The 19,942-nt window shown below is 53.3% G+C and overlaps 1 protein-coding gene across 1 annotated transcript in view; it reads right to left on the bottom strand.

Moving 5' to 3' along the window:
- GRAMD2A (GRAM domain containing 2A) overlaps nucleotides 1–13,066 on the bottom strand; it is a 79,011-nt gene extending 65,945 nt beyond the window's left edge. The window contains exons 1-2 of the mRNA XM_043523382.1: nucleotides 12,998–13,066; nucleotides 6,272–6,328 (exon numbers count right to left, since the gene is read on the bottom strand). The gene's annotated coding sequence lies outside the window, so the exon portion shown is untranslated. The remainder of the gene's footprint in view (nucleotides 1–6,271; nucleotides 6,329–12,997) is intronic.
- Between the last annotated feature and the right edge of the window lie 6,876 nt (nucleotides 13,067–19,942).

Genomic DNA, 19,942 nt, shown 5'->3' with positions numbered 1-19,942 from the left:
GTACTCCAACCCCCAATTCCATGAGCATTCATGGCCCACTATACAATTTCCATATCCAGATGTGGCCCTCGGGCCAAAAAGTTTGCCCACTCATTTTAGAGGCTACCTAGAATCTTGATCCTATGTCCCGTCTCTCACCAACTCCAATAAAAATATAACCGGAGAAGCACCTTGCAGCCAGTGCTGCATTTTCAGCAACACACTGGGCTTGTTTTTAAATCATTTTTGTTACTACGGACACTTAACACCCTCTTACTATCATCTCTGCAGCAGCCACTCTAGTTGCTGAGCCCCTCAGCATCTCACACACCACAGACAAGCTTACAAGTGCCACAGATTGATGGTTCTTGTCTAGGTGCCCCATACAGCCATGTTCTTTTGGAGCATCTCTTACAGGGGGGTAAGATAAGTCGCATGCCACTGCCAGTGACGTGCCCTGGTTCTCCGGAGTTTAAACTCACTGGTTTTTCTCTAGCCCAAAAGTTTCAGATGGCAGCAGAGCCAGTTACAGAAGAACCATTCTTGGAATCAGGATGCTGGGGATTGGAAGCGGAGTGTTCCTTGTAGACCAGTGTCTACTGCCTAGTAACCTTGGCCGGCTCTCTCTAAACGGCTCACATTCTCTTGCACTCTCGCAAGAAAGGAAGTTGATTTTTTTTATCTTACTTTTCTCTCCCATGGGCTAGAGCGCTCCATGTACTTCCCTCTCCTGGCTTTAAGGAGCTCGGCTGCTACCTCCACAGACCACAACCAGCCTTCCATGGACTGGCTGCAGCTGGAGCAGACAAGCTAGAATTGAAACGTTTTCTTTAAGCCAGCCTGATAGACCGAATTCTGTAGGTGGGTGCTGCTGCTGAATGCCTCCTCCCGGGACCGGAGCACGATCAGCTGCTGAGATGAAGCGCAAGGCGAAAACGTCTTAAATAGACAGATCCAAACCTTAAAAGGCTTTCCAGCTCAAAGCCAACACCTGGAATTGCAGCCCGGGCAGAGTCTATGGCACAGACCACATGACCGCCACAAGCAGAGTACGTTCCAATAGCCTGGAGCCCGGTGGTGAGCAGAGCCCTCCAGACAGCAAGAGGGGAAGGAAGCATCTATGGTTACTGCCGAGAACCAAGGAGCAGCTGGATAGTCACAGTGTCCCCATCTCAACCTGCAGACATCGCTAACAATAAATGAATGTGCCCTCGACAGAGGGAGCAAGTCTCACTATCGCCAGCAGGGGGCAGCCCTTGGCCTGCTTGATACAGCTCAGTACTACATCGGTCCCTTCTGCAGACCGAGGAAGACCAAGTCTTAACCCTCTCCCATGTGGCAGCCCCCACCCTTCCCCTAAGTGCCTCATTGTCACTTCCCTTCTCCAGCCAGCAAACACACCTTCCCCCAGCCATGGATGCAGCTCGCGGACACAATCAGCAGCCAGTAAGTGCCATGAGAGATGGGGATGGCGGGCCGGGCCGGGCCGGGGGAGGGGGGGAATGACACAGAGCCCTGATTCCCTGAATGCCAGGAAGCACATCTCTGAAGGCAGCGAGAGGAAGAAAGCCGCACCCTGCAAAGGACGAAACGCTGAGAGAGGACCGATTGCAAACTCCTTGGAGCAGGGCCCTTTCCCAGCACAGTGGGGTCCCAATCCTGACCAGGGGCTCTGGGCCCTGCTCTAATACAGGCCATCCTCAACTAGTAACATGTCCTGCCAGCCCCTAATCTCCGTCTGGTGGGAGAGCGCAGCCCGAGTTAACCTTTGCACACCTCAGCCCAGTCATTCAAAGCAAGGCCGGGCCAGGCGGTTTCAGGAAGTTATCCCAGTCCAGGGGAACTGGGGCTACAGAGGGGGCACATCCACAGGTAGAGCCCACAATCCGGAGGAGCTCTGCCATCGGGCATGGCGGGTTTCATATAAGGCAGGTAACCGATTCCCAGGCAGTCAGTGATGTGCGGGGGGAGCAGGCAGAGAAGCAGTTGCTCTCGCTGCCAGACTGGGTCTTGCACGCCAGCAACAGGATCCCATGCTCGACTCTTTCACTGACGAGGCCCTTTGAGCTCCTGGACAAGTTCAAGAGGCATGTGAGAGTCCCAGGGGCCAGTAACTAGGGTGCTGACCCCCAGGCGATCAGCAGCCCCCCTGAGCAGCAACTTGTGCTGCCTTTGCCTAGAGCAATCACCACTGGGCTCGTGAACAAAGCTCGGTTAGAAGCATGAGGTGGCCCTCGCCAAGAAGCAATGACTGGGATTCAGCCAAGAAGGAGTGACCAAGCACGTTATATGCAACTTGTCCCCCACCCCAGGAGCCCACCCAGCAATAGGGCACTACCATCTCTCTCCATTCGGACAATGGGGCCATCACTGGGCACCTCCCAGAAGAATCAGCCATGAACCCGCAAGAGGACAGGGGTCAGAATTTCCCTTCCCACTTTCCTCAGGGCCATTAAGGCTTTAAACAAAAAGCTCCCTTCTCCTCAGCTTTCCTGTTGTGGCTGTGGAGCGCCAGGCCGAAGAGGTGATGGAGTTCAGAAGAGGGGCCAGGTTTGCGGTCCCTTAGCTTCTTGGGTGCTAAAGGCCAAGTTCCAAGGCCTTGGCCCTGGAGCCAGGAATGCCCCAGCTCTGGCTCTCACTAGCTTCTGGCTTTGAAATTCGGTAGGAATGTCAGGGGAGGGTCGCCCAGCTCCCTCTGAGGAACCTCGGCCCAATTCCACAGGGAGTTTTGGAGATCATCCTCCACAACATACCAGTAAGGAAATCAAGACACACAACCAAGAGGGGACGTTTCCAAGGCCACACAGCCAGTCCGTGATGGAGCAAAGAAAGAGAGTGAGACTCCCAGTTCCTGCTCTAACTGCTAAGCCACACCTTGCAATAAGGTGGGAGAATCCTACATGTTGGGGGGAGGGATGGACACCCCAAGCACTGCACAGGGGCAGCAGCTGAGTTAACAGCTTCCCAGAATTTCCATGGTCTGCCAGGAGGCAAAGATGCTGATGAACTGCCAAGTCACTTATGCCTTCGGGGGCAGGGTTGCAAATTTCCGAAGATTTGTTTCAGCACTTCTGCAGCAGCTAAGAATTCATTATGGCCCCAGGCCACCTCTGTAACTAATTGTCATTTCCAGGTGATTACTGCATCCATCCTGCCAGGACAGTAACATGCCTGGAGATACAGCACTAAAGCTATGGGGCCTCTGGGCCAGGAATCGACCAACGTGCCCCCTAGCTTATGCTCCATGTGTCTTTGCCACGGCAGTAAAGTCAGGCAATGAGAGGGGCAGCCAACACTTTACTGGGGCAGGAGGACTTCTCGGTTCACATGAGTTCAGAGACCACAACCCCACCCAGCCTCCACAGTCCTTCAGGAGGAGGAATGGAAGCAAGAGAGGGGGGGTCCCTTGCCACCTGTCTGACAGCCAAGGGGGCAGTATCAAAGGGAGAACCTGCATCCTGGTGTTAAAAGCACAGCGAGCCTCCAGAGCTGCTCTCAGGCACCCTGCGCTCTGCCTCCCTCTGTGCACTGGTCCCCCTCCGGCTGCCGCTGAGCGCAGCGTGGCGTGTTTGTCTCGTTAGGAGACCAGACTGGCTCTGGGTTTATTATTTGTAATTCTGCAAACAAGAGTCTAACAAAGCAGCTGCCACGTTCACAGCAAGCAGCAGCTGAGCCAACTATTCCCCTGACATTTTGCCAACAACGGAGCTTTCCTCTTAGATCTTAGTGCGTATGTTCAAGGGGCATCACGATCCAGCGAGAGGGCACTGCTCAGCAGCCACAGCCTCTAGTCCCAGCTCTGCTTCTGACCTGCTGCGTGGCACTGGGCAAGTCCCCGCCCCATACTGTGCCTCAGTTTCCCCTCCCACGCTTTGCCTGCCTTGGCTTTTTCGATTGCAAGCTCTCCGGGGCAGGGACAGTCTCTTGCACTGTGACCACAGTGGAGCCCTGTTCTCACTTAGGCCCTCTGGGTGCTACTGTAACACATGACTGTCCCAGCCCTCAGCCTTGAGCCCCCTCCTCCCTGTCACACGTGACAGTCGATTTGGCAGGAAGATCTGGCCAACGGGGGTAACAAGCACCAAACACATGGGTAGAGAGGCGCAGACTGCCTTCAGCCGAGCGCCACGTGCCTGGGTAGCAGGAGCACCCAGAGGACCCGGTGGCAGCTGTCCTCACCCACACCCACGGCTCTCTCCTCCCTCAGCACAGCCAGTGGCAGCAGCCAGGAATTTGCTTTAATCCTGAACACACCCAGCCACATGCCCACGTGGTGTAAGGCCTTGCTGGCCCCACTGGAGTTACACCGCTAACTCAGCTGGCCCATCCTCTGCAGCATTCCCCCCTCTTCAGGATCCAGGGTCCACAGCCACTGGAAACAGCGTCAGGGAAACCTACAAGGGACCCTTTGCTCCCAAACACTCACGTCCAGGGCGGCAGGAAAAAACCCTTACAGCTGGGGTTCCACTCGAATATGACAACATGTAAAAGGCAGGACCTCAGATCCCCTCTCCCCCCACCTCCCTTTATACAGGCACCGTTTCCAATAAGGCTGGGCCTGAACTGGCCGTTTGCAGGGGAAAACTCAGCCAGGGACTCCAGGCATTGCTGGAAAGAGGCGCTCCACTTCTGTATACACCACCTGCCAAGCCACTCTAGATCCCACGTGGTAGTTGACATGGAGCAAGACGAGGCCATGCCACAGAAGGGTCACGGTCCCTCCTCAGCTGGGCAGGATGCGTGCCTGGGCTTGGAGATGCCTCCAAGGCAGGACAAGCGGAATACGTTGGAGTAGGACAGTTGCATTAAGGCTCTGTCTTCTCCCTGTCCCCATCCAGAAGCACATTACCCCCAAGAGAGGAGGCACAGATCTCCAAACAAATTGCATGTAGCTATCCACTGCTTGGACAAGCCCGGTCACGGGGGGGGGGGGCGCTCCACTCAGAGGATATACTTACAATATGGAGAAAGACAAGGGGGGTGAGGGAATATCTTGAGCTCTGCATGGCTCAAAAGCTTGTCTCTCTCCCGCAACAGATGTTGCTCCAACAAAAGATATTCTCTTACCCCCCTTGTCTTCCTCCATATCCTGGACTGACATGGCTACATCAACACTGCATACAAGATATACAGGAAGGCTTTCCCAACCTGAGAATTAAGCATACCACCATCTGATGTCATCAGTCCCCAAGTCCAGTCAGAACTGAGTGCCATGTATTCCTAGAACACTGAAGAGGGAAGGATGAGGCTTAAACTAAGCCCCACACTTCCCAAGAACTGAAATCCATCCAGATTAGGAGGGCAACAGCTGTTCGCCTCGTACTTCGGAACCCATCAGCATGTCGCTCTCACGGTCAACAGAGCCCAGCAGCCCGCGAAGCAGAGCACCATCACTGCCCCAAGTCTGCTCAGCCAATTCTACCCCGAGGCTCCTGACTGACCAAGACCAGGCAAGTAGCCAGGGAATTTATGTCAGTCGGCTCTCACTCAAATTCCAGTTCTGCTGTCAAGTTCCTGCTTGCATAGGGGGCTTCTACCCTCCCAGGGCAGAGATGTGGCCACCTCAGCAGAAGAACTTACACAAAGATACTTCTCTTCTCTTCCGCACCCACGCCCATGTTCAGTCCAGGGCTAGTCACACTGTTAACTAGGCTTGGAAGGATTCGATTTTTTAATCGGTAAATGTCAATTTCACCATACACACGCAAACCAATGGGAAAATATTTGCGTCAATAATCAAAATGTACAGCTAGGCGAAGAAAGAAAAACGCTGTTTGAGAAGTTGTTAATGTTTGACTGAAGGCTCTTTACTTTGTGTATTTTGACATGGGATGTTGACAATTTGTGTGTTAGCCAGGAGAACACTTCAAATGTCATTACATCGTTATTGCCTCACCGCCCCTTCATTTCCTGCAACTGTGAAAATTTAAAATTAATAAAAATAGGAAAAATGCCTAAAGCCCAGAATTTTGTGCAACTGTGTAAATTTAAAATCGATAAACAGTCAGTCTCTGGATATCAAAGTATGAAAAGATCAAAATCCTATTCTGCCACGCATAGTATTAACAGTGAATACAATGAATACCTGAGATCTACCTCTGTATTAGTCGTACTCCAGATTAGTGATCGTGACAGAATTTCGCTCATCCCCTCTAGGTACAATTGAGAACTATACTTTGAGTATAGTCTTTCAACCAGTTGTGCATCCACCTTATAGAAATTTTATTTAGACTACATACATTCCCTAGTTTGCTTAGGAGAATGTCGTGCAGAACTGTGTCAAAAGCCTTACCAAAAATCAAGGTATATCACATCTACTTCTTCCCCGCTACCCAGCAGGTCAGCAATCCTATCAAAGAAGGAAATTCAGTTACTTTGGCATGATTTGTTCTTGACAAATCAATGCTGACTATTCCTTATAACCCTATTATTCTCCAGGTGCTCACAAACTGATTGTTTGATAAGTTGCTCTAGTATCTTTCCAGGAACTGAAGTTAGTACCTATCTTTAAAAAGTCAGCATATGTTTTCTCTTCTCCAGGCTTCTGGGAGCTCTCCCATCCTCCAGTAGTTCTCAAAGATAATTGCTAAGGACTGCAAGGTTGCTTCAGCTAGTTCCTTATGACTAGAGAGAAACATGCCATAAAAACACGCTGCAGCCAGGGCAGAACACACACAGCGTGAGGAGTAACCCAAGGGCGGGCCTATCACAACGCACAACCTGCTGGCTGCAGGGACCCCAGTGCCGCTGACAGCACGCAACAGGAAGCCCTTATCAGGCTCATTAGCGTGAGGTGGGAATGCATGGGGGCGGATGGAAAACTCACAGCTACGTGAACTCTTGCACCACTGGCCACACACTCTGCCCTGAGAGCCAACCCACATTAAGCCAGAGGCCAGGCAGGAGTTGCCTGCCATGCTCACCCAGCCCAGGCAACAGTAACACAAACGCTCATGAAAGTAGGGCTCAGCAAAGGGGGTTTAGGGGGATTTTTATCACCACTGCTGTTCAGGAGGCTCAACTCCTAGCTCTCCTGGGGCACATCCTGATCAAAGACCCATCCTGCCACTAAACACGCCACACTGATGGAGACAAGGCATCCCAGTGGCGATTGCACCATGCATCCTTCAACAGACATGTCGTACTCTAGACCTGCAGGGGGACTGGCAGTCCTGAGGCTCGCACACGATGGGAGCATCAGGGCAGCCAGACAGGTACAGAGGATGCCAGGAGCCAGTGCAGGTGGAAAGCCAGGCTGGGGACAGATTCCTGCCCTTTGGAGGAAGTGGCCATCCCAGGTGGGAAGCCCACAGACTGGGCAGAAGAAAATCAAGAGTGAGCACTGGGAAAGAGCATGGCCCATTGTGAAGCTGGGACATTTGTCTCAGGCTGCTTGCAGCCACCACGGATACTAGATCTCTGGACCCCATGAAAGCCCTAGCACCAGGAGATGGCTCAAAAGCGGGGCTCCCTTCCCCCACTGCCCAAAGGAGATTTTATTATATGTGTTACACACACTGGCATGTGGCTCTGAGGCAGAAGCATCCCGGGGACAGTTTGGGAGGCAGTTTCCTCATGGCTTGTCCCACAAAAACAGCAGAGCCAGTATCCCCGGGTCATCCAGGTACCACTGGAGGTCAGGAGGCTCCCAGCTCTCCTGAAGCGCTGGGACAGTGCATCAGCCTTTGCTCCAGCCAGTCTCACAGTCACTGCACTGTGGCGCCTGCCAGGAGCCAGCGTTCCTGTGGAAAGCCACGCACACACTGCCCACTCCTCACACCAGTACACCTGGTCACATAGCCTTCCCAGCCCAAGGGCAGGCTGATTCTGGGTGATCACCATGCAGAAGATAAGGTGTATTCCAGTACAGAGGGTTTGCACAATGTAAAGGCTGCACATTTATCCTCTGGGGAGAAGGGAAGGCTATGGGTGAGGACGCTGGAGAGGAATTGCCACAGCTCCTGCACTGCCCCCAAGTGGGCCACTGAAGGGTGGTACTACAAGGTTTGGGATCGGGCTGAGCTGCTGACCCTCAAACTCTGTGTAAGCACCCCACAGGCAGCAGCTCTGGCTGGATTCCCAGCGAAGGCCAGGTGAACTCAGGCTCATGCAAGCAGAGCAAGTTTCACCCAGCGCGATTTCCATGCTCATTTTGTCATTTGCCACCAGCTCTTCCCACACCTCAATTCATGTCCTGCGCAGGCGCTGTCCTAAATTCTCCACCTCGTTGCTCTGCTCAAATGGACCCCCCCTCCAATCCGATTTCCACACCATAAAAACCCAGCCAAAGGGGGCTACAACATCCAAAACACAGCTCCCCCCCACACACACACACCGGGGCAAGAGTAAATCAATCAAATGCAGTTCCCCACTGTAACCTCTGCCCTGATTGCCTGAAACAGCACTAGGTGCTCAGAAAACTAGGTTACAGGACCAGGTTGCATGGTGCTCAGATGCGCCAGGCCTTCAGTCTAACCAGCTGACAAAGGCGCAGTGCCAAAGAGGAGCATAATTAGGAGCACAGTGTCCATGTTTCTCTTCCAAGAAACAACAGCGCAGCATGCTGACCTGGAGTCAGGAAAGCAAAACCTCAATTCTGAAATCAGGTCCTTTCCCTTTGGCAAAGGGTCTCAAGTCCCCTGTCTGGTCCCCACGCAGTGTCCTCACTCACCAGCCAAACAAAACGCCAACCCTACTTTCTCCCCCTTTACTTAACAAGTGTCCCCAGGCATCCATATAACAGCGTAGAAATAGGAAACAAAACGTAAATGTCTAAGCTCCGTCACATGCTCATTGCACCACGTCTAGCCAGATTGCTGCTACAATCACCAGGGAGTGGGGACGTGAGAGTCACCAACAGTAAGGGTTAGACATTTGTATGACAATCACCAAGATGTGAACACTCAGCTTGGGGCTGGGTTAAGGAAGTTACATTTTAGGAAAAAACCCAGGCTCAGGAAGGGAGATCCCAAGAACAAGAGAATGCTCAGGAGTTGTTCAGCCCAGTGCTTCAGAGATAGCAATCTGGTTATGGGCTGAGCCCACTGCCCTGTTTCTTTAAATCACAAGAATCCAGCAGACGCCCTGGATTAGGGACTGGTTGAGTCAGGCAGCTCTAGCTGGTTGGCCACAGTCTCAAGAAGGTCGGTAACAATCACAAGTAATTATCATCTGCTGGCTGTTTGGTAGCCTGCATGCTGTGGGTCCGGTTCCTAGTGGCCACGTGTCCATACTGGCAATTTAAGCAGCAAGACCAAGGACATACAAACAATACAGAATGAAGCCGTCTCTTCCCTGTGTTCCCTGTGAACAGGGTGAGGCACAGTGGGCTCTCATCTTCCCTGCTAGCCATGTTCTAAGTGTCAGGCAGTAGGATTAAAGGCACTGAAAAAGGTGAAGTCTAGATAGCTAGGAAAGATGCCACATGTTTGGAAGAAGTGAAGCCAGCCAGAGCGCATCTCAGAAATCCAAGCCCAATGCAGCAGCACCAGCATCCCTATATATCTCACAACACACCAATGCAAACAAACATTCCCAATCCAAGAGACTGCTCAGCCTGCTGAAAGAATTAACACGCACCGGGGCGGGGGGGGAGGGCGTTATTCAGATGCTCATACTAAAAACAAAGAATGAAATGTAATAAAGCAAAACAAACAGTGCAGATCCTGTTAGTGCTGAGATTCAAAGGCAGGCCTGGCCTTGCTTTACCGGAAACACCAACTCCTGTTTCCCAACAAGAAACAGTACGGAGCTTCATTAGTTCATTAGCATATGGAGAAAGCGCCAGCAGCCTGGTGAAGGATGCAGCAGCATAGCTGATGAGAGGCAATAAAATGGAGAAAAGAGAAAGTGTGGGGAAAACTTTTTGCCCCAGCTAAATAAAAGCCTGCTTTTCCCTCTGCTTTCCCAGCGTATAACCCTATGCTCCGCAACCCAGTTTACAAAGGGACCTACGAAACTCATCAAAAACACAGAGCTTCTAACACCTGCCTGGAAACATTCGCGCACAAAAAGCCTGAACATGTCAGCAGCAGAATACTGCCTGCTAATCTGCCAACGTGTCCAGCCCTGTTTAGAGTTGTGGAGCTGCGCACATGGCAGAGACAGGCTTCCGCAGTCCTGCTCTCCAGGACTAAGGCTCAACTGCTGCACACAAAGCAAGAACTGTGTAGGGAGAAGTTAGAAGAAACCACAAGTTCTCACTGACTGCCCTCCTCCTCCTTCCCAGTAACTCATTTCTGTCTGATGCAAGCTTTGGTGCTGGCACCAAGACCTGTGTGGAATTGCTCGTGGCCATCTGCACTGGCAAGGGAAAACTCCTCAATCCCTCTCTTGCTCTCTGGATTTACAAAACCAGCTGCACCAAAACCCAGTGCTATGCAGCCCTTTCTAAGACCTGCCTGGGTTTTGTGCCCACTCTGTTGTTCAAGGGGGCACCTGCATTAAAGCGGCTGGAAATCTTGCAAATAAAAGCAACAGATGGTGGACTCTCTCCACCCTATCAAGGAGTCGCAGCCATCGCCCCCATTTCAAACCTACCTATACCCACCCTAATCTCCCCCGTTTGAAAAACTGGCAAAAAAGACCAGCCTTGCAGCATACCCAGAGTGTGCCACTGAACCAAGAGGGAAGTGAATTCCGAAGTCAAAGGGCCCGACCTTACTGCAAATATTCTACTCACAAATAAACTACAGGAAACCAAGCCTGAAGTAGCCCTTAGGGCATAGGAGCAATTGCCCAGTAACCTCTGGGGTCCCTCAGTAAGAAAGGAGCAGAATCACTCAGTGACTTCATCTGCCCCCTATTAGAGTCACCATACATAGGGAAGGTAGCTAATCACTCTAAAGGAAGGGATCACCAGGAGGGGAATCACTCCTAAATACCAATCACTGCCATCCCCGAACCCCAAACTGACTGGAGTCCAGGAGACCTGAGGATCCAGGTCCTGACAGAGCTGCCTTGCCACCACTTCATTAATAACAGGGAACTCAGGACACAGCAATAATTAGAGAGCTGGGCACCATCAAAAGGGTTCAGTGAGGAAGGATCTTTAAGAGAAGCAGGCATCTCTTCCTCCTGAAAAGAGGTGTTGACAATGAGCTCCAATAATGGTCCCAACACTTTCCAAGTGATTTTCACCAGCCAGAAGGGACATTGACCTAGGACTTGTGGTTTACATCCCAGTTCCACAGGGCCTCCAGAACCTCAGCAAGCAAACCCTGGCTGAAACTCAAGCAGAAAAATTCATTGTTTGGCCCTCAGCCAGAGACACAACTCCGCTCTCAGAGAGATAGACAACTCTGTCCTCATCAAGCAATCTTCATAGCAAAGCATTTGGAGAACTCCTAGCTGCAGGCAACCTTTAGCTCTATTAAGCTGCAAAGAGCCTAGATTAACCAGCTTGTGAAGCCCAGAGCAGTTCTAGAGATCGGAAATCTCCAGAGGCTGTAGCAGAGGAACCCCCTTCTTCACCTCCTGCACAGCTCCAGGCTGGAACTGCAAAAGCCCTGTGTTCAGTCAGGCTTGGAGAGACACTTCTGCAACTAGCACAAGAACCTCTTCCCTCCTGCTTCATCTGTCAGAGGTCAGCACCACCTCACCCTGGGTGAACAGGGTATTTAGCCGCTACTGTATGGATAGCGGCAGGTAAGAGAGGAAGATAAGGTCCTAGCAGGCTGCGTACGGGCTTCCTCAGACTCGTTCCATTAACTTCGGAGAGCAAACCAAGAAAATAGGCCCTTCGCCTCAGCCTCAAATCAAACAGCAACAGCAAGTCAGTGGCAGGGTGTGACCTCACTTCCCTGCCCCAGCACAGCAATAACTGGGTGACACATGTGCCATGAGAGCTACAGATCCTGAGTTAACCTCACAGTATCCTCGTGCGTGTGGACAGAGAGCGATCGGCCTTGGAGATTCCAACCTAGGAGGATCGGGGATACTCAACTACAGACTCTGCCGTGCGAGGGAGCAAACTCATACTGAGCAGGCACACTGCTAGGTATGGCAGAGTCCGTCCGCACTACAGATCAGCTACAACTGACACCACCCCACCATCTAACGGGCCCCCCCCATAAGCCAGCAGATGCCACCTGGGCTGAAGGCCCCCTACACAGTAACAAGATCCATCTCTGTCACTGCTGCAAAAGGAGCATAAATGGAAGAGTGGGTCCCTGCCAGCAAACCCCCCGGGACATGTGCCAGGAAGTCCAAGTGGAGTCTGACAGTACAAAGGGAGCATTCCTGGCATTGCCTGGAGGAAACTTCCCTTCAGTCCCCTGGCACACAACACAGCAGCCCAAATATGCTGCTCCCTGTGGCCTGGCTATACTATCTCCCCACTTCCCTCTTATCACACCCAGCCTGCGCCCCTGCCCGATCTACCCCTTCTGCTCCCCAGGGCCCATCCTGGGCCCCCTACCGGACCCAGCCACCCAGCCTGCGCCCCTGCCCGATCTACCCCTTCTGCTCCCCAGGGCCCATCCTGGGCCCCCTACCGGACCCAGCCACCCAGCCTGCGCCCCTGCCCGATCCACCCCCTCTCCTCCCCAGGGCCCACCCTGGGCCCCCTGCCGGACCCAGCCACCCAGCCTGTGCCCCTGCCCGATCCACCCCCTGTCCTCCCCAGGGCCCACCCTGGGCCCCCTGCCGGACCCAGCCACCCAGCCTGTGCCCCTGCCCGATCCACCCCCTGTCCTCCCCAGGGCCCACCCTGGGCCCCCTGCCGGACCCAGCCACCCAGCCTGCGCCCCTGCCCGATCCACCCCCTCTGCTCCCCAGGGCCCATCCTGGGCCCCCTGCCAGACCCAGCCACCCAGCCTGCGCCCCTGCCCGATCCACCCCCTCTCCTCCCCAGGGCCCACCCTGGGCCCCCTGCCGGACCCAGCCACCCAGCCTGCGCCCCTGCCCGATCCACCCCCTCTGCTCCCCAGTCTGTACCGCCTGCCTGGCCCCCCCACCATCCTCCTGCACAGCCTGATCCCTCCGCCCCCCAGTCCCGCCCCCTGCCCGGCCCCGGTACCTGGGCGGCGGCGGCCCCGCGCTCTGCCCCCGGCTCGGCGCCGTCACCCAGCGACTCGCTCCAGTTCCAGCGCCGGCCGCTCGCTCCCAGTTCCCACCCAGCGACCTCCCATTGGCTGCCAGGAGCCCCGCCCCCAGAGCGCCCAACTTCCTCCGGATTCGCTCATTGGCTGCTTCAGGCCTCGTCCCCAGAGCACCGCCCCGTGCTCAGGTGAGGGGCGGGGCCTGGCGGGGACATCTGACCCCCCGGTCATAGCCCCGCTCCTCTTGCCCAGACCCCCGCCCGGGCATTTCCCGCCCCAGACACGGGCATCTTCCCCCTCCCCCTTCCTAGCCCCTCCCAGCACCTCCCCCCCGCCTCGCGCATCTCCCCCACCCCTTGCCCAGCCCCCCCCCCCGTGGGCATCTCCCACCCTGCCCCTCATAGCCCCCCCCAGTCATCTCCCCCCTCACCTCATAGTCTCCCCTGCATCTCCCTCTCGCATCTCCCCCCTCCCCTTGCCCAGCCCCACGCATCTTCCCCCTCCCCCTATAGCCCCCCCTGCCCTGGGCATTTCCCACCCTTCCTCTCATAGCCCCCCCCCCCCGCCCCCGACACAGACATCTTCCTCCTTCCCTTGCCCAGCTCTCCCTCCCCTCATAGCCCCCTCCCCTCTTCCAGTCTCCCCCCGACAGGGGCCTCCCCCCCACCCCTCACAGTCCCTGTACCCCCACATATCTCCCCCTTCCACTTGCATCTCCCACCCCGCCCCTCATAGCCACCCTGGGCATTCCCGCTCCCCCCGCCCAGCCTCCCCTCACTCCAGGCATCTCCCCCACTGCCCCTTATAGCCCCCCCTGGAGAGGGACATATCCCCTCTCCTCTTTCCCTCCCCCAACCCCTCATAGTCCCCCCGGCACAGGAGCATCTCCCACCCCGCCTCTCATAGTCCCCTTCCCGACACAGGCATCTCCCCCCTCCCCTTGCCCAGCCCCCTCCGACAGGGTCATCTGCTCCTTGCTGCTCATAGCCCCCCCAACAGGTGCATCCCCCACCCCCTCTCTGGTGGCGTTTCTGGAAGTTGGACTGTCCCAGGCCCCAGTTTTACTCTGTACCTGGCTCCACAGCCCCCCTGCTCCACATCAGATTGTTCCTTCTCAGGCGGCTCTGCAGGGATCTTGACCAGGGAGCTGGCATGGCATGTAGCACATGAGGTGTTGGCTGGTTGATCCAAGCCTGACATGGGGCCAGCCAACAGCAGAATAAGTCCCTGCACGAAGGGGTGTGTGCTGCCCCACTCTCTCTAACCTGAGCCCAGCAGGGCTGATTAGATTAAAGAAGATTGGGTCTCTCCTTTCCACCAGGGTGGCAGCACTGGTATCATGAGAGCAGGGTCAGATTCACTAGTCCCGATTCCTCACTGCCTTACACTGTGTGTAGTCATTTTCACTGTGGGTGTCAAACAATACCAGCTAGACTGGGCCCTGTTTGACACCCTCTGAGTTCAGGAACACAAGACACAGGGTGGAGGCTCTGGCCCGCTTTTCCAATATGTCATTAAGGTATTTATTTTGATTAATAAAGCATAAACAAGTGCCCATCCTATGCTCTGGGCACCCTTTGCGTCAGTGAATTCTGCCCACAGCATCCCATGGTAGGTTGTACACTTAGCTCCGATGCTATCCACCTGGGTGTGCACTGCCCAGGGGATCCAGTAACCCCCCTCCACCATAATGAAACCCCTGCACCCCTCAACCAGCTGCCTCCCGACAGGCCTGGCAGAAAAGATCAGTCTTGGTAGCTTTGCACTTAGCATGCCAACATCCAGGCTGATTGTGAAACACCCTCATGCAAGATATTTATAGGGTGCCAATCAGCACAGGACCCAGGCGCTAAATTACATGCTGTAGCACAACTTTTCATAAAGCCAGAGAACCAGCATCACTTTCATTTTCTTACTTGTTCCATGGATCTTCCAGTGCCCTCCACAGATTTGTACCGAGTGCCAGGATCCCCCTGAGAGGAGACATCTGGCTTGTGGTGGGGGTCGAGACAACCCTCCAGTGTGTCTCAGCAATAGCTCAGCCTGGCTGCCTCTCTCTTTTCTTTAGCTCTTTCTTCCCCAGCCCAGTGATGGGCTCTTTGTGTGTTGGGGGGAGGGGGGTGCATCCGATGAAGTGAGGTGTAGCTCACCAAAGCTTATGCTCAAATAAATTGGTTAGTCTCTAAGGTGCCACAAGTACTCCTTTTCTTTCTGTTTACTTGCAAACCTTCCTGGGTACGTGCGGACCAGCCCTGGAAGAATGTCACATGATACTGGAATCCATCTTAAACCTGGTGCTTTTCCATTTAGAAGGAGGAGTAGGGACCCAGAGACACACAAGATTCCTGCCTTATGCCAAAGATATATAAGGGAGTGGAACAGAACAAAAGGGGCCAGTCATGAGAAATCCCCCAGTAACTACCTGAGCTGGAACTAACAAGAACTGTACCAGGGGAAAGGATTGGGCCCAGACTAGGAAAGAGTCTACTCTGTGAAAGAAGCTTATTGGAACATCTCTGAGGGTGAGATTTACCTGTCTTCAGTTTCTTAATGTATTAGGCTTAGACTTGCATGTTTTGTTTTATTTTGCTCGGTAACTTACTTTGTTCTGTCTGTTATTACTTGAAACCACTTAAATCCTACTTTTTATATTAAATAAAATCACTTTTGTTTATTAATTAACCTGGAGTAAATGATTAATACCTGGGGGAGCAAACAGCTGTGCATATTTCTCTATCAGTGTTATAGAGGGTGGACAATTTATGAGCTTACCCTGTATAAGCTTTATACAGAGTAAAACGGATTTATTTGGGGTTTGGGGTGGGAGCTGGGTATCTGGGTGCTGGAGACAGGAGTACTTGCTGAGCTGTTTTCAGTTAAATCTGCAGCTTTGGGGGGGTGGTTCAGACCCAGGGTCTGTGTTGCAGTAGGCGAGCATGTCTGGCTCAACAAGACAGGGCTCTGGACTCCCAAGCCATCAGAGAAAACGGGCTCAGAGGTACTGTCAGCACATCAGGTGACAGTCCCAAGGGAGTCTCTGTGACCAAACCTATCACAGGGGGAGCTCAGATTCCAACACTGCAAGCAAAAGCCCAGCTTCTGGGCCCTTTGCCTGTAGCAGGGCTGAAAAGCAGCCACTCCTTCAGAAAATACCCAGCATAGGTGGTATTATAGGAGAGACCCCCCACCATCCGTGGCTCTTATCTAATGCTTTTCATCAGCCAATTTCAGAGCTCTAGAACATAAGAATGGCCATATTGGGTCAGATCAAAGGTCCATCCAGCCCAGTATCCTGTCTGCTGACAGTGGCCAATGCCAGGTGCCCCAGAGGGAGTGAACCTAACAGGTAATGATCAAGTGATCTCTCTCCTCCCATCCATCTCCACCCTCTGACAAACAGAGGCTAGGGACACCATTCCTTACCCATCCAGGCTAATAGTCATTAATGGAATAAATTCACGGCGGTTAATCTAGTTCTCTTTTAAACCTGTTATAGTCCTAGCCTTCACAACCTCCTCAGGCAAGGAGTTCCACAGGTTGACTCTCCTGTGGAGGGCAGTACAATTATCCCCATTTTTACAGGTGGGGAAACTGAGGGACAGAGCAAGGACATGATTTGCCCTTGGTCACTCAGCCAGCCAGTAGTAGAGCTGGGATTAGAACCTAGGACTCCTAAATCCCTGCCTAGTGCACTAGCCACTAGGCCACACTGCCTACCACACCTATCACAGCAAGGTAATGGAGGAGCCATGTGAGGCACTTCACAGGTGGAGGCAATAAACTTCTGTGTTTTTTCCTGAGGTGATATCATGGCCCAAGCCAGTGCCTGGAGTAATGTACAATACTGCACCAGAACCAAACAGTGGAGCTGTCCATGCCATGAATGCTTTCCCCATCCCTCATTTTGCAGCACAAAATCCTTTCTAACCTACAAGAGGCAGCTGCCTTTGTGAGAGCCTGGCAGTATTGCAGGAAATAGCAAAGCAGACACCTGAATCATTAAAAGATCCCTTGGCACTCTTTGCAAGAGTAGGTGCTGTCCCTACGGCCCTGGCCAACTTCTAACATGCCTAATTATGTTGTACCAACCTGGAAACACTCTGCCAGTCGACGTTCCCTAGAGTTTCAAATCAGGAAGTTAATAATCCCATCTCTTCCTAAGAAAGGGAACAAAAATACTCTGCTGCAAAAATGATTTGTTACTGTGTGCTGTTCAATAGGTGCCACGTTCCACCTCAGAAATGGCTGCACCATTTTGCCCAAGTGGGGACTGCAGGCTGTAGCCCTGAGGTTCTGTACTGGCGTTCTTTGGGAGCCTTCAGGCTGACAACAGATGGTGGCTTTGCGGAGAAAGGTGCTGAGACAATGCGTTCTGGTTGCACCGCTGCAGCAAATTCATGGCTCCTGAGCTGTAGCAATGCACTCAAAACTGAAGAGCAAGAAAATCTTCCCATGCTTTGATCACTGTAGCTAGCACTGGCAGTTGCACTAGGGGAAAAGAATCTGCACCACTCCTCTTCTGGTGTGAATCAGTGTGCGGCACTCAGTGATTGCCCACATCCTCAAAGGTATTTCTATTCCTAATTTCCACTGAAATCAATGGGAGTTTGGTGCCTAAATACCCTTGAGGATCCAGGCCCTGCTTTATGCTAAGTCAGTTCCAGCTTCCAACTGGCTGGGCATAACCACAACCAGAGCTGGGAAGCTCAGCCCTTAAAGGCACAGTCCCCAACACCACACAGTGTAGCTCCATTGACTACCTTGGAGCTAAACTGAATTATTCCCGCTGAGGAGCCAGTCCCTCATGCAGGGTGAAATCTTGGCCACTCTGGGGTTTCTGCAGTGGGGGCAGAATTCACCCATATAGCCTCCGTCAGGGAGGGGCTGATTTCCTGAAGTTTGATACCGGCTAATGAGCATGCCCATCTCACCTGTTCAGGGTCCAGCACACTCTCTTAGGTGTATATCCCCGCCATCCAAGGGAATCAGGTACCTGCTGGCAATTAACCACCAGGGGCATCCTAGGGAAAATGGTGAGCTGCCTGGTGGCTGGCATAGAGCTAGCTGCAGCAAGCCTGGCAGCCACCAAGGGCAGTAAACCATTCAGGCCAAAGTTTTCCAAAGTGATCACCGAGTCTGAATGCCTCCATTTTTGGGCACTCGATTTTGAGATGCCTCAGGTCTGATCTTCAGAAGAACTGAGCACCCCAAACTGTGCGTGACCTCGGGCACGTCACTTCCTTGCCCCGTGCCTCAGTTTCCCCTTCTCTAAAATGAGGTTAATGATACTGCCGTCCTTTGTGAAGTGCTTTGAGATCGACTGAGTAAAGGTGCGCGCTAAGAACTAGGGATTATTATCACTACCTTGTCTTGTCTGCCAGCTCTTCTGGGCAGGGACTGTCTCTCATGAGGTGTTTGTACAGCACCCAGCACAATGAGACCCCAGTCTCAGTTGGGGAATGTAGGTACCATCATAATACAAATCTGTAATAATTAGCATGATGACTAATAGTACAGTTGGGAAGGTCCACAGCTCAATAAAGTCCCTTTGTGGCTTTGCCCCTGCCCCTTTGCACACGTGGCAGACTGTGGCATGGGCACACACTAAGAGTGTGTCGCTAAGAGTGTGAAATATGCACAAAGACCAGGGCAGGCGCTCAGAGATCGGGTTCATTTGCCTGGACAGTTCTGTTTCAACCACGTCACTACTCTTGGCCCTCTGTGCCAATCGTAGCACATAACGAAGGCTGGGATTTTTCAAGGAGCCGAAAGCAACAAGGTGCCCAACTCCCATGGACTGTCACTGGAATCTCTGGTTACTTAACTCCTGTAGGTTCCCTTGTCAATCCCAAAGGATTCAGGCTCTAAGGGGAGAATTGGTACTTATTCAGCAGCCAGTCAAACCTCAGCCTCTCGCAAGTGGCACTGTGCTCCATGCTGTCATTGCCTCTGTCCAGTGCCGAATACCCCCCGCCCCGGTCCCTCCCTCCAAGCGATGAGGCCCCTGGGCCAGTCCCACCCCTAAGGGAAGTTGGTGGAGTTAGTCTGGGGGTGGGTTTGTCCCTTTTGCTTTCCAAGCCCAGCCCTCAAACAGTTGTTCCACCGCACCTGCCTCCACATGACATCAATGGAAAGTCTGAGCCAGCAGCCACACAGAACTTTCAAACCCTCTGAAAGCAGGAAAGTCTCCCATTTGCCTTTCCGCACCTTGTGGTGCACGCAGTGTGTTGGCGTCTCATCCGATCACAGGGCTGGCGTGTGGTTACCCTCCCAGCACGCAGGCTGGGCACTAAGCAAATGCCTCAGCCTCACTGTGGGGCTCAGCCACCTGCTAGAACCATTCATTCCCTCTGTCAGGAACATGAGCCTGTGTGGTGCCAAACTCCTCCTGAGAAGGGCAGAGAGTCGCTCCTGGGGACTCAGCACTGTGCAGGATCCAGCCCTGCATGTACTAGTTAGGCAGAGGAAAGCTCTTCTCTGGGCATGGCTGGGTCTTGCTGGCTGCTCCGAGCCAGCTCTGTGATCTGCCTATGCAGCAAGAGTGCAGACCAGAAGGGGGCCATGCTGGGGAGAGAAGAGCTTGCAGGATATTTCAGCCCAGAGCAGAGTCTCACAGGCCAGCGCTGAGGCCTTGAAAATACCTACCCATAACAGAAGTACTGTTAGCCACTGACCTGTGCTACTCGCCTCAGACCGAGGGCTGGGAGAGCAGACAGGCCTGTGGTTCCCTGCTTGTGCAAACTAGCGGGGATGGGACAGCACTCTCCAATTTACACTCCTCCTTTGAGTGAATAAATACTCCTGTGGCCCCGTGTGCGGGCACAAGTGCTGGACACGGCTCAGGACTTGCCAGACAAGGCAAGGTGAATGCTGGGCTGATTGTATGAACATTAGTGACTCCGGCCAGAGATTAGACTGTTTAC

Source organism: Chelonia mydas, chromosome 10, assembly GCF_015237465.2.
Source record: "Chelonia mydas isolate rCheMyd1 chromosome 10, rCheMyd1.pri.v2, whole genome shotgun sequence".
NCBI classification, from domain to species: domain Eukaryota; kingdom Metazoa; phylum Chordata; order Testudines; family Cheloniidae; genus Chelonia; species Chelonia mydas.
The sequence above is the reverse complement of the archived record's forward strand: the minus strand, read 5'-3'. Positions and strand labels throughout refer to the sequence as shown.